Below are 10,099 nucleotides of genomic sequence, written 5' to 3' on the forward strand. Positions count from 1 at the left end.
TTTTGATCTTCTTGCTTTCTCCTTGTCTCCACGGTCATCACATTGGTACTGGGCGAGGTATTCATCGTTCCCAGGAGATTTCGGAGGTTCCGCAACACTGCATAAAATAAAAACCCATTTCTCACTTCTGCTGAAGGACGTGAATATTAAGAGTAAAACCTTCCAAAGGCAAACAAACAAACAAAAACCTCCGGACTACAGGAACCCTCGCAAAGATATGCCATTTAGAAACCTCTCCTGTGATTAGGACACCTTCTTCAGCTCCCAGAGAAAGTGCTTTTTCCCCTCTTGCTTCTGAAGCCATTGCACTAAAAAAGCAAACGCATCTGTCTCCTTCCACCTGCTGCTCTGAGAAAAAAGGCATAGGGGCGAGCGGGGAACAGCCAGTGTTTCTCCAGACAGTGGAGAAAAATGGAAAAACATTCTATAAAGGAACACAAGTTCTCCTTGAGGCACCAACCTGCATCAGAGTGATATGCTCAGTGCTGATCATTAGTTCTGTTCGTGACACTGGACACACAGTATGGAATTGTACTAATTTAAATCCTTCCATTAAATACTATTAGTAGACAGATAAAACTGTAACGAACTTCCATAAAGTCTTGTCTTAATCAGACTGTGCTCATTTTACCTCATTTCCTCTGACAAACTGTTCAGCTGGCTGGCTGTGAAGGACTCCGTGATGACTTCTCGATTGACTGAAGGCATAGCTCCAGGCATCTGCAATTAAAACGCACAAGTCAGCAGACAAAAAAATACTATTTGTAGTAGTACTGAGGACTAGTCTTGTCAGAATTTCTCCATTAAATGGTAAGCAAGACCGCTGTGAGTTGTATGCATTATCTACACTTCAAAGATAACCCCAACTCACCCCCCAAAATCTACTTTAGGAAACTTAGGAATTTTTATCTCAGCTGAGCTTAAGTTGACAAGTTCTAATGTAAGCTCAGGTCTGCAAATTCTAAGGGGATAATACCACAAAGTCTTATGATCACGTGTGTGCTGTGTTTTCTCAGTATTTCACCTGAATTAGGAACACAATAAACACTCCCGAATACATCGTAGGTGAGAAATTCTCGATGGAGCAAATCTATGTTTCAAGCAATCCATTTGTTTTAGAAAAGAACATCTCAGAAGGTTTAACAGGTTCTACTCGGCAAGTGGAATCATCAAGTTTCAGTCCGTTTTCTTTAGATTCATTAACTAACCTAATAGCACCATTTAGTGAATCTGTTTTTGGCAGCTCATGCTGGGATCTTCCTTTGTCAGCATTCTGACAGGAAGAATTGGAATGCTGCAATGTACGGACTACCTTTCACACCAAAATTCCATTAGAGGACATTGCATTGCATTTCAAATTCCTTTGAAATAAGCCCTTTGACTCCTCCTCAGATTTTCCTGAAGATTCTGCACCATAAGGGACTGTGTTATCAGAGCTGAGTTTAGGATTTTCATTCACTGTTGGCTCCACAAAAATTTCATCAGAAACTTTTTTGTTTGTTTGCATTTGCTTCATTTGCATTACCAAATTTGTAATTGTGGATGAAGGAACAGCCTGGTAGAGATCTTCATCCTCCACAGCACTGCTAAGAAAGTCAGGCTGTGACACAGTCTGACGAGCAGGCAATTTATTGTGAATACTGATGGTGATCTTCTGTTTTCTTGACGTATCAGTAATTGAAGGCCTGGTAATTGCCTGGTTTTGAACACAGGCCATTGGTGGTGCTGAAGATGGCCTTTTTAGGGTGACACCAGTGGTCTTTGCATCCTCTTTTATGGATCCATTTCCATTTAAACGGCTTGAATTCTGTATTTAAAAAGAAGAAATTGCAAGATGGATTAACGCAAACACTGCATGTAACATTTTGAAACACAAAACTCTCCTACTGAGTGTTTCTACAAATGGTCTTAACACCTAAAAAGAAAAACACACTGCCCGTTAAGGATAAATGCAAGTCCAATAAGCGTATTCAATTCCTGCTTTTGGTTTACTGCAGATTGGTATCAAATTAACATCATCTTTGAAAAACAGCCAAGCAACTTAACATTACCTGCTGCTATTCCCAAATATATTTATTTTCCCCTTTAAACATACCCTGAAAAGCCTGAAGTAATCGTTCTGGTGCTCAGGAATAAGACATTTAGTTTTCCCTGTCTTAGCTAAAGTGACGAGGATAGGAAAAACAAGTCCTCTTTTAAATGATTTGAGGATTAGTACACTCTGCTTAAATAGTCAAAGAGCGTAGCTCTCTGTGCTTTAGAAAGCTGTCTTGGAGGTATAAAGTAATGGAGTCGCATGGCTGCACAATTTAGCAGTAACCACTGTTTGAATGACTCTGGCTGTAGCATGAGGGCTGTGAAGAAAGCTGCAGCGTGGGAAGGAAAACAAAACTAAGATGCCGAAAACCAAACAAAAAACCCCACACCAAACCCCAAACCCACTAGCAGTTTGGTGCCGTTATCTGCCCTCCCGCTTCCCTGAATTACCTTAATCATATGAGGAAGAAGTCGTGGTCCCAGAAATCCAGCCTGCTTACTATTAGCCCCCTGCTGACCAGGAGGGAATGAACAGGGATAAGATGGTGCTGGCAAGTAAAACGCACGTTCTCCAAGTGTCAAATCATAGCGCCTTCAGAAAAGAGCAGTGATCGTAGTTTAGTTTTTCTTTCAGCCTACTCTTGGATTAAATCCCATCCTATCATTTTAGAGGAACAGCTCATACGATATGGAAGCCTTCTCTACAGAAGGCTTCGCCATGACTACAGACTGAAAAGTAGAGAACAGTCTTCCTACTAAGACTATCACTTGCACAGCAATAATTCATTCTTACACCACAGATGGCCTTCATTTCTCTCCTTCTCTAAATTAGCCAGCTACAGATAACACATAGATAGCAATTTACATGAGTGCTGCAGTTTAAGGCCGAGCAACAAAAGATAATAAACGACACAGAGAATTTCAGGTTAGACAGAACTGAATTAGACAAATAATAATCTTCTCCCGGGATAGCAAGAAAAACACTTGCAAAACAGAAAAATATCAATAACAGGAAAGTAAATCTCTTCTGAACACATTTTAAGATTTGTTATTACCTGATATAAAAAAGTATGTAAGCTTGCTGACCAAGAACTCTTTTAATGTCAGTATGCACTACTTTAGCATCATTCATCTGATACCAAAGTCCATTACCAGCCTGCAAATAAAGACAACGATTTCTTTAGGTGAATTGCACGTTTTCCAATTGAAATCACGGATAGGAACAAAATACACACATGTCAAATAAAAATATAATGAAATCTTTTTCCCTAGAAACAGTAGCTGCTAGTCATGCTTTAATTGGTTTGCCAGCACAACCTTTACCCTGTTAGAAATGCTGTTGACTTCTACCTTTACATAGCACATATAGTGTCCTGAGTGACAGCTGACACCGTGATGTACCAGCACCGCGTATAAGGCATAGAGCAGTGGTTCTCCCATTGACTGCGACATGTAGGCTCTCAGGTCCAAATACTCCGGATATTTCACCTCCTAAAGAGACATCAAGAAGATAGAAAAATTATCCCAGAGTACTTCGTGGACTAGCCAGAGAAAAACACTTCCAAAAAACACAGACTAGAATTGATTTCTAGAATATATTTCTCGAATATATTTCTTGATGCACTACAAATAAGTCTTCCCATAAACAACGGTTAAGACTAGAAGTTGCAGAGAACTGTTTCCTGATGAATCAGCCTTCTCAGAGGAAAGCATATGCTTCTTGTCAAGCGGGAACTTTATTGATATTAAGAGAAAGAATAAGCCATAGTCGTTAGTCTACAATTATTGTCTGAAAATATTAACAACTTTCAGCTTTGGGGGATGTCCCATTACACAATGATATAGTTGCATTACAGTGGTAAATATACCTTGTTGATCTTTCCACCTGTGAAATCTGCAAATCTTTTCAGTGATATTGTGAGAACCTTGGAAGAACGGTGTATGGTAAATCTCTTGGACGCAGGAACCATCTTTTTACACCTTAAAACCAAGCAGAGATAAGTGTTTGAAGGCATCTTCTTTTTTCGCCCCCAAAACAAACTCCTTTTAATGTCTCACGCATGCCTATGCTATTTGAATGATATTTACTTGCATAATAGGTTGGTCTTTTTTCTTTTCATAAACCCATGCACTGCGTGTCAGGTTTGTTAATACAGAGAAGAAGGTCAATTTTCCCAACAACTCAGAGCATAGCAGGAACAGGAATCTCTCACAAAAGGGTATGACCAGGTTGGATGGCAAGGTACCATTTCTTGGTCTACAAAAGTGGCTATTTGAACTCCAATCCTGGATACATTCTTTCAGCTTTCAAGGGAAATACAAATACTGAAAGCGGAACGAGAGAGCCTTGGTCCCCAGGGCTAGAAATTGCAAATAATCTCCAACATAGGTCGACTATCAACATCAAAAATACAACAGAAGCACATGGTCATTCTACAGGAGGGAGACATTTAACAGTAGGAAGTCTTCATGTACTGAGCTTGTCTGGAAAGACACTGAACCCATCTGCCATCCTTTGAAACAAAATAGTTCAGTTTGACACATTGCCCGCTCCAAGGTAGGACCTACGGTGTAAGCAGTGAAAATTAGCCACTAGCCCAGAGAACAACGGAAACTGGGCAGTTTACATCAAGAAAAGTACTGTCGAGAGCTAATAAATAGAAAGAACAAAAGTAGCTCTTTTTGAATTCTGATGGCAAAATACAAGCCAGAGAATTGCAAACCCATAGGGAATGCCTATGAACAAGACTTCCCCCCTCCAAGGAAACAAAAATCCAAGTCTTTTATAAACTTCCACAAAACTTGTAAGTAGATCCAAAGTTTAGAGGTAGTCCAACAGAGTCATGCAACATAGAAAACTGACATCTAGGATTAAGACCTAATTCGTCAAAATCTTACTCGCTACATTTATAGCAATTCTCTCCATCCAGCTCTTCAGGTTTCACAAAGAGTTCCAGAGCTCTGCTAACAGACGAAACCGCCTAGAGCAGCGAGAAAGAAGAGCGTAAAGTCACCGTAATTCAAAATTCCAGAGACATACTAGTAGTTTATAAGAGAATCTTACTAACATACTCAAGCGATCTACTAGGAGCACTGTGAAGAAGGAGGCAGAAAGAGCATGCTCAGCATTGACCTCACCTGGAAGGCATTTGACTTTGGAACAAATACTTTCCCAGTTGCCTAGACAGCATCTACAGTGTGCTTTGTCATCAATACTGGGGACAAATTCATCAGTCTAACAATTAGATGTATATTGAGGTAGAACAACAAAGAAGTAGGACAGCATTATAATTTTTGCAGAAAGAGAATTCTTTCCCCTTAAACCCAATGCAAATGTGGAGACTATTTACATGGGTTCCACGGAAGGACAAAGTCCAATCCACTTCCTTAGCACCACCAAGCTCTTACGTTTTAACATTATATGTGGTTTGGTTTTTTAAGTTAAACAAGTTTAATTTAGAAAGTTATGCATGTACTTAAACATCATGAATTATATTTAGAAAACATCTTACCTTTATATCCAAAGTGATATCAAGAAATGCCTCATACGTATCCGAAACTGCTTTGCAATTCAAGCACTTCACTGGAAACAAAATATAAATGCTTAACATTATGTGAAGGAGACTAACTGTCCAAATTCAAGTTGTTGACAGATACTACTTTAGACAAACTACAGACTGCTTTACTACTGACAAAAGACACAGATCAGTTCTAAGGACAGGAATATTTTTTCAAGTACCTCTTGATCTTAGAAATCCTCCAAATATTTGATGAATGATGGTGGTAGCTTGAGAAGATCTGTCCAATCTGGAAATAAATTATAATCAGACCTCAGAAGATTTAAGGCACAGAATTAACTCTTCAAAGAGTTTGATGAAAACCAAGGATGATGTAGACTTGCGTTGCTGATAGTAAATAAGGCACTAAAAGGTGCTAGAGATCATTTCTGAGAGTAAATAAAGGACTAGAAGGTGCTAGAGAATGTATGAAAGTGAACTTGTTTATGCTTACTCGGTGCTTCCGTTCAAGCACGCTTCCTGCATAGCATCAACAGTATAGCGCAAGAACTCGTGTGCGTCTTCTTGACTGCCAAAACGGAAATGTTGTCCTATTCCTAAATAAGAAGATGATAGTATTGACCTCATTTAAAAATGAAATCATTCTTGTATTTCTAAAATCTCTCTTCATTGGAGTGTTAAAACCACTTAGACACATCAAATAATTATTTGAAGATTACAAGCTATCGAAAAGAAACACATCTGAAGCCACTTACGACTGAGATTACTGATAACATGCGTAGGCTCGATGGCATCAACAGTGCAACGCAGGGCCTGGTTAATGTGAGTCTCCATCGTGCACATCATGCAAAAATCTTGTTCACGACCTGAAGAGTGAAAGAACAAAGCATCCCAGTCCAGCGAAATATCCATACCTACGAACATCTAAGTACAATTTAAGCTATAGATACCATATCCACTCTCCTTGCTACATTCTCTTCTCCCAAGATGCCAATGTCCCAACAGTCTTGTAACATTTCATTTCACACAACTTGACAGAAGAAAAATATCCACTAAGCCTGTATTCAAATGCATTTTGTGATGAGAAATCTAAAAGACTACTGCAAAGTCGCAGTTGTAAAGGCTGACAGGAATGTGAACTCCACAGGCTGCAAAATGTATTACTCTCTAAAATTATTACTAAATGCATTACTGTCCAATGCACTTCATTATTCCCATGAAGCAATAAATGATCCTTTAATAAACAAACAAACAAACAAACAAACAAATAACTAAATAAATAAACCATGGTGCATTAATTGCACTCCATATGCTATTCGGAGCCCACTGCTAATACAGTGCTCAAAGCCAGCTGCTACAGGTAAAATCAGGCAAATAAGCTTATCTCACAGAATCACTGCTGTTCTTTCACCTTCAGAGCTATCCAACAGATTCAAAATACTGTTAGAAAGTACTCACATGACTGGCTGTGCTCAAGAGAAAGCATGTAATTGGCAAGTGGGGGTGTGTAGGTCAAACACTGCAGAGTAGCATTAAGAAAACATGTGTTGCCAAGATTGTACAGGCCAACTCCAACACTTTGTGTTTCTCGCCAATCCATACAAATCTTCTCAGGTGGAAAAAGAATGCTCTGTGGCGGAGCAATTCCATCATTAACGACTGCAAGAAAGTTAAATTTAAAAAGAGATCTTGTTTGTTTGTTTCGAAGAAAGGTATTTAAAAAAATACTATTCTGCAGGAGCACCTAGAGGAGCTAGCTACAATCCAAACCAGAAAAACTTATTGCAGACAGCTTTAATACCACCAAATTCATAATGGCTGGTCAACACAATGTTTTGGGAAAAAAAAAAACAAAAAACAAAAAACAAACAACTTTAGTCAACCATTTTAATGTTGACTGTAAATATATCAAAATTAATTTCTGTAACATCAGTCACTTCAGTTGCCTTAGGGGATTCGCTTTTGAAGTCTTTGTTCACAGTAGTCCCCTTCTCTATCAGTGCAACAAGTAAGAACTGCATTTTCTACTTTTGCTTTGAAGACAATGGAGGCAGGATAGAACGCACACTTACTTAGATCTCTTGGGGCAAAAGCCTTAGATTTTTCAGATGATCTACAGTAAATAGCACCTCCACGTCCTTGGGCCACAGAGACTTGGCTTGAATCTTCTGCAGGCACTATCCGGCCCCAATTGGCGGTGCGTGACATCACTATTTTAGTACTTGGTTTCTTGGATTTGCCAGACCGCCTTGAAGAGGGCTTTTTAGGCTTTGAAGATTTGGGCTTCTTAGCTACGGTCATTGTTCACATCTGCAACAGAGACAGAAGTTCTGGCTGACGTAAGAATATCAAGAAGCATTCCAAGAAGAAAAGAGTAACAGAAGTCCTGTCACTTAATCTCAAAGAAACAGCCTTAAGAACTAAATCGCTGGTATGAATGATTTAAAAAGAATCCCCAAACTAAACACACAAAGTGAAAATTTCCATCTGAACTCTATCAGTATTACTTTTCGCTTCTGCAGAACTAGTGGCTGATGCCATTTCTTTCCCTTCCGTAGGATTTTAATCCATTACAACTCTGGAGTCTTTTTAATATAAAAATGTAGAAGACATTCTCTGAGGGGAATCAGTTATTTATTGATTTCCGGAGTTGCGCAATTATCTGTTAATTAGTACCTATGATCTAACAGATAATTGTTGCAATTATCTATTGCTGGCATTAGTAACGGAACACTATTACTTCACTGCCTGTGTTTTTCTGTTTCGTCTGCACAAAGGTACCCAGAACTCACTGCTACTTTTCTTCTGTCTTTCCAGGGCTCGCCCTCTACCTCACTGTCTACTGCACCAGTCATGAGGGGTTTGTTGTGATTCTATAATGAGCCTAGCTTTTAAATACACCTTTTCTGGGCGTCACTTGGTGACGGCAAGTTAATTTGTGAGGGCTCCTCAGTCTACATCATGCGGTCGCTTTTTCCAGGTGAAAAAGCGGAGCTGTAAGTGGCAGTACACTAAAGCCCTGGCATGCTGAGATCCAAGAGGAGAGATGTTTGGCCCTCCTTTTCACTCCTGGGAACCATATACCTCAAAACCCACAGAGGATGGGCTATATCTCAGAGAAATCTTGGGAAAGGAGAGCATGAAGAGCATGTTTGCAAATTCATTTCTCCCTGGGCTTCTTCTGCTTCTCCAAGAAAGACGAGTTTGAATATAACTTTGGCAGCAGTACTTCTGGTGTTTTACTCCTACCACATTTAAAACTCCTACGACAAACTGAAAAGTTAGACTAAAAAGCAGCTCTTTCCGTTCTACTTTGTAAAGTTGCACGCTTTCCTCATGCAAAACAACAGGGGAATGTAAGCTAGAAACGGAAATGCTGAATGTAAAACAAAACAAAACAAACCTCAGCCCTCCAGGACAAAAGCCAATAACTGCTACAAAGTCCTTTTTAAAATGCTGATTAGGTTTCAAGGTGATACCGCTTTAAATAAGCGTAGTTGTGTGTCCATAGGCAGAAGCTGAATAATGACAGGATGAACTTCTATACTTCATGTTTTGTTACTGTCTTACTGTAGCACACAGGGACTTGTTACCTTTAGGGAAACCACTAACCTCATGGAGGGTTTAAAACATAAGCTAGTTTGTTATACCAAAATGACGGAGAGAACAAAGCATAAAGTGCTTTCAGATTTCTAGCACGCCTTGATTGCTGTCCATTAAACTTCAGACACGTTAAACAAAACACAGTAAATAAGAAAACTCCTAGTCCCACAGCTGGCAAATTGTGTGCAGAGGTTGTAATTAAAACTTTTTTGCCTTGACGTTTTACATTTAAAATTGATTTTAAATCCATTCTATACACACTTTCCATTCCTGAAAAAACAATACGCAAACCTGACAAATGCATTTACATGAGAAATGAAGTCGTCCTTGTCCGATTGGAAGACTAAGGTGACAGCTCCTGGGCTCAGGGATAAGCTCCGATCTTCACCAGTGACAGCTCCTTTTGTAGGATTGAAAGGGAAAATGTTTCAGCAACACTTTGGAAACATACTTAAGGGACAAGAAACAAAATCAAGACTGCAGTGAGAAGGAGAACAGAAAAACAATACTGGGGAAAATGAAAAGGGAAGGGAAGGGAAGGGAAGGGAAGGGAAGGGAAGGGAAGGGAAGGGAAGGGAAGGGAAGGGAAGGGAAGGGAAGGGAAGGGAAGGGAAGGGAAGGGAAGGGAAGGGAAGGGAAGGGAAGGGAAGGGAAGGGAAGGGAAGGGAAGGGAAGGGAAGGGAAGGGAAGGGAAGGGAAGGGAAGGGAAGGGAAGGGAAGGGAAGGGAAGAAGAAAAAAAAGAAAAAAAGAAAAAAAGAAAAAAAAGAAAAAAAGAAAAAAGAAAAAAAGAAAAAAGAAAAAAAGAAAAAAAGAAAAAAAGAAAAAAAGAAAAAAGAAAAAAATAAAAAAAGAAAAAAGAAAAAAAGAAAAAAAGAAAAAAAGAAAAAAAGAAAAAAGAAAAAAAAGAAAAAAAGAAAAAAGAAAAAAATAAAAAAAGAAA

General features: G+C 39.2%; 1 pseudogene across 1 annotated transcript; it reads right to left on the bottom strand.

The window, feature by feature from the left end:
* Positions 1 to 1,090: 1,090 nt before the first annotated feature.
* Positions 1,091 to 7,856, bottom strand: LOC311428880 (ubiquitin carboxyl-terminal hydrolase 42-like; annotated as a pseudogene). Its single transcript has 12 exons — positions 7,628 to 7,856; positions 7,014 to 7,214; positions 6,311 to 6,421; positions 6,049 to 6,151; positions 5,777 to 5,844; positions 5,550 to 5,620; positions 4,936 to 5,018; positions 3,906 to 4,017; positions 3,388 to 3,528; positions 3,093 to 3,193; positions 2,488 to 2,629; positions 1,091 to 1,807 (listed from the first exon to the last, which is right to left on the bottom strand). The product of its transcript is annotated as a ubiquitin carboxyl-terminal hydrolase 42-like (transcript).
* Between the last annotated feature and the right edge of the window lie 2,243 nt (positions 7,857 to 10,099).

This window comes from Aythya ferina, assembly GCF_964211825.1.
Source record: "Aythya ferina genome assembly, contig: HAP1_SCAFFOLD_171, whole genome shotgun sequence".
Classification (NCBI taxonomy): Eukaryota; Metazoa; Chordata; class Aves; order Anseriformes; family Anatidae; genus Aythya; species Aythya ferina.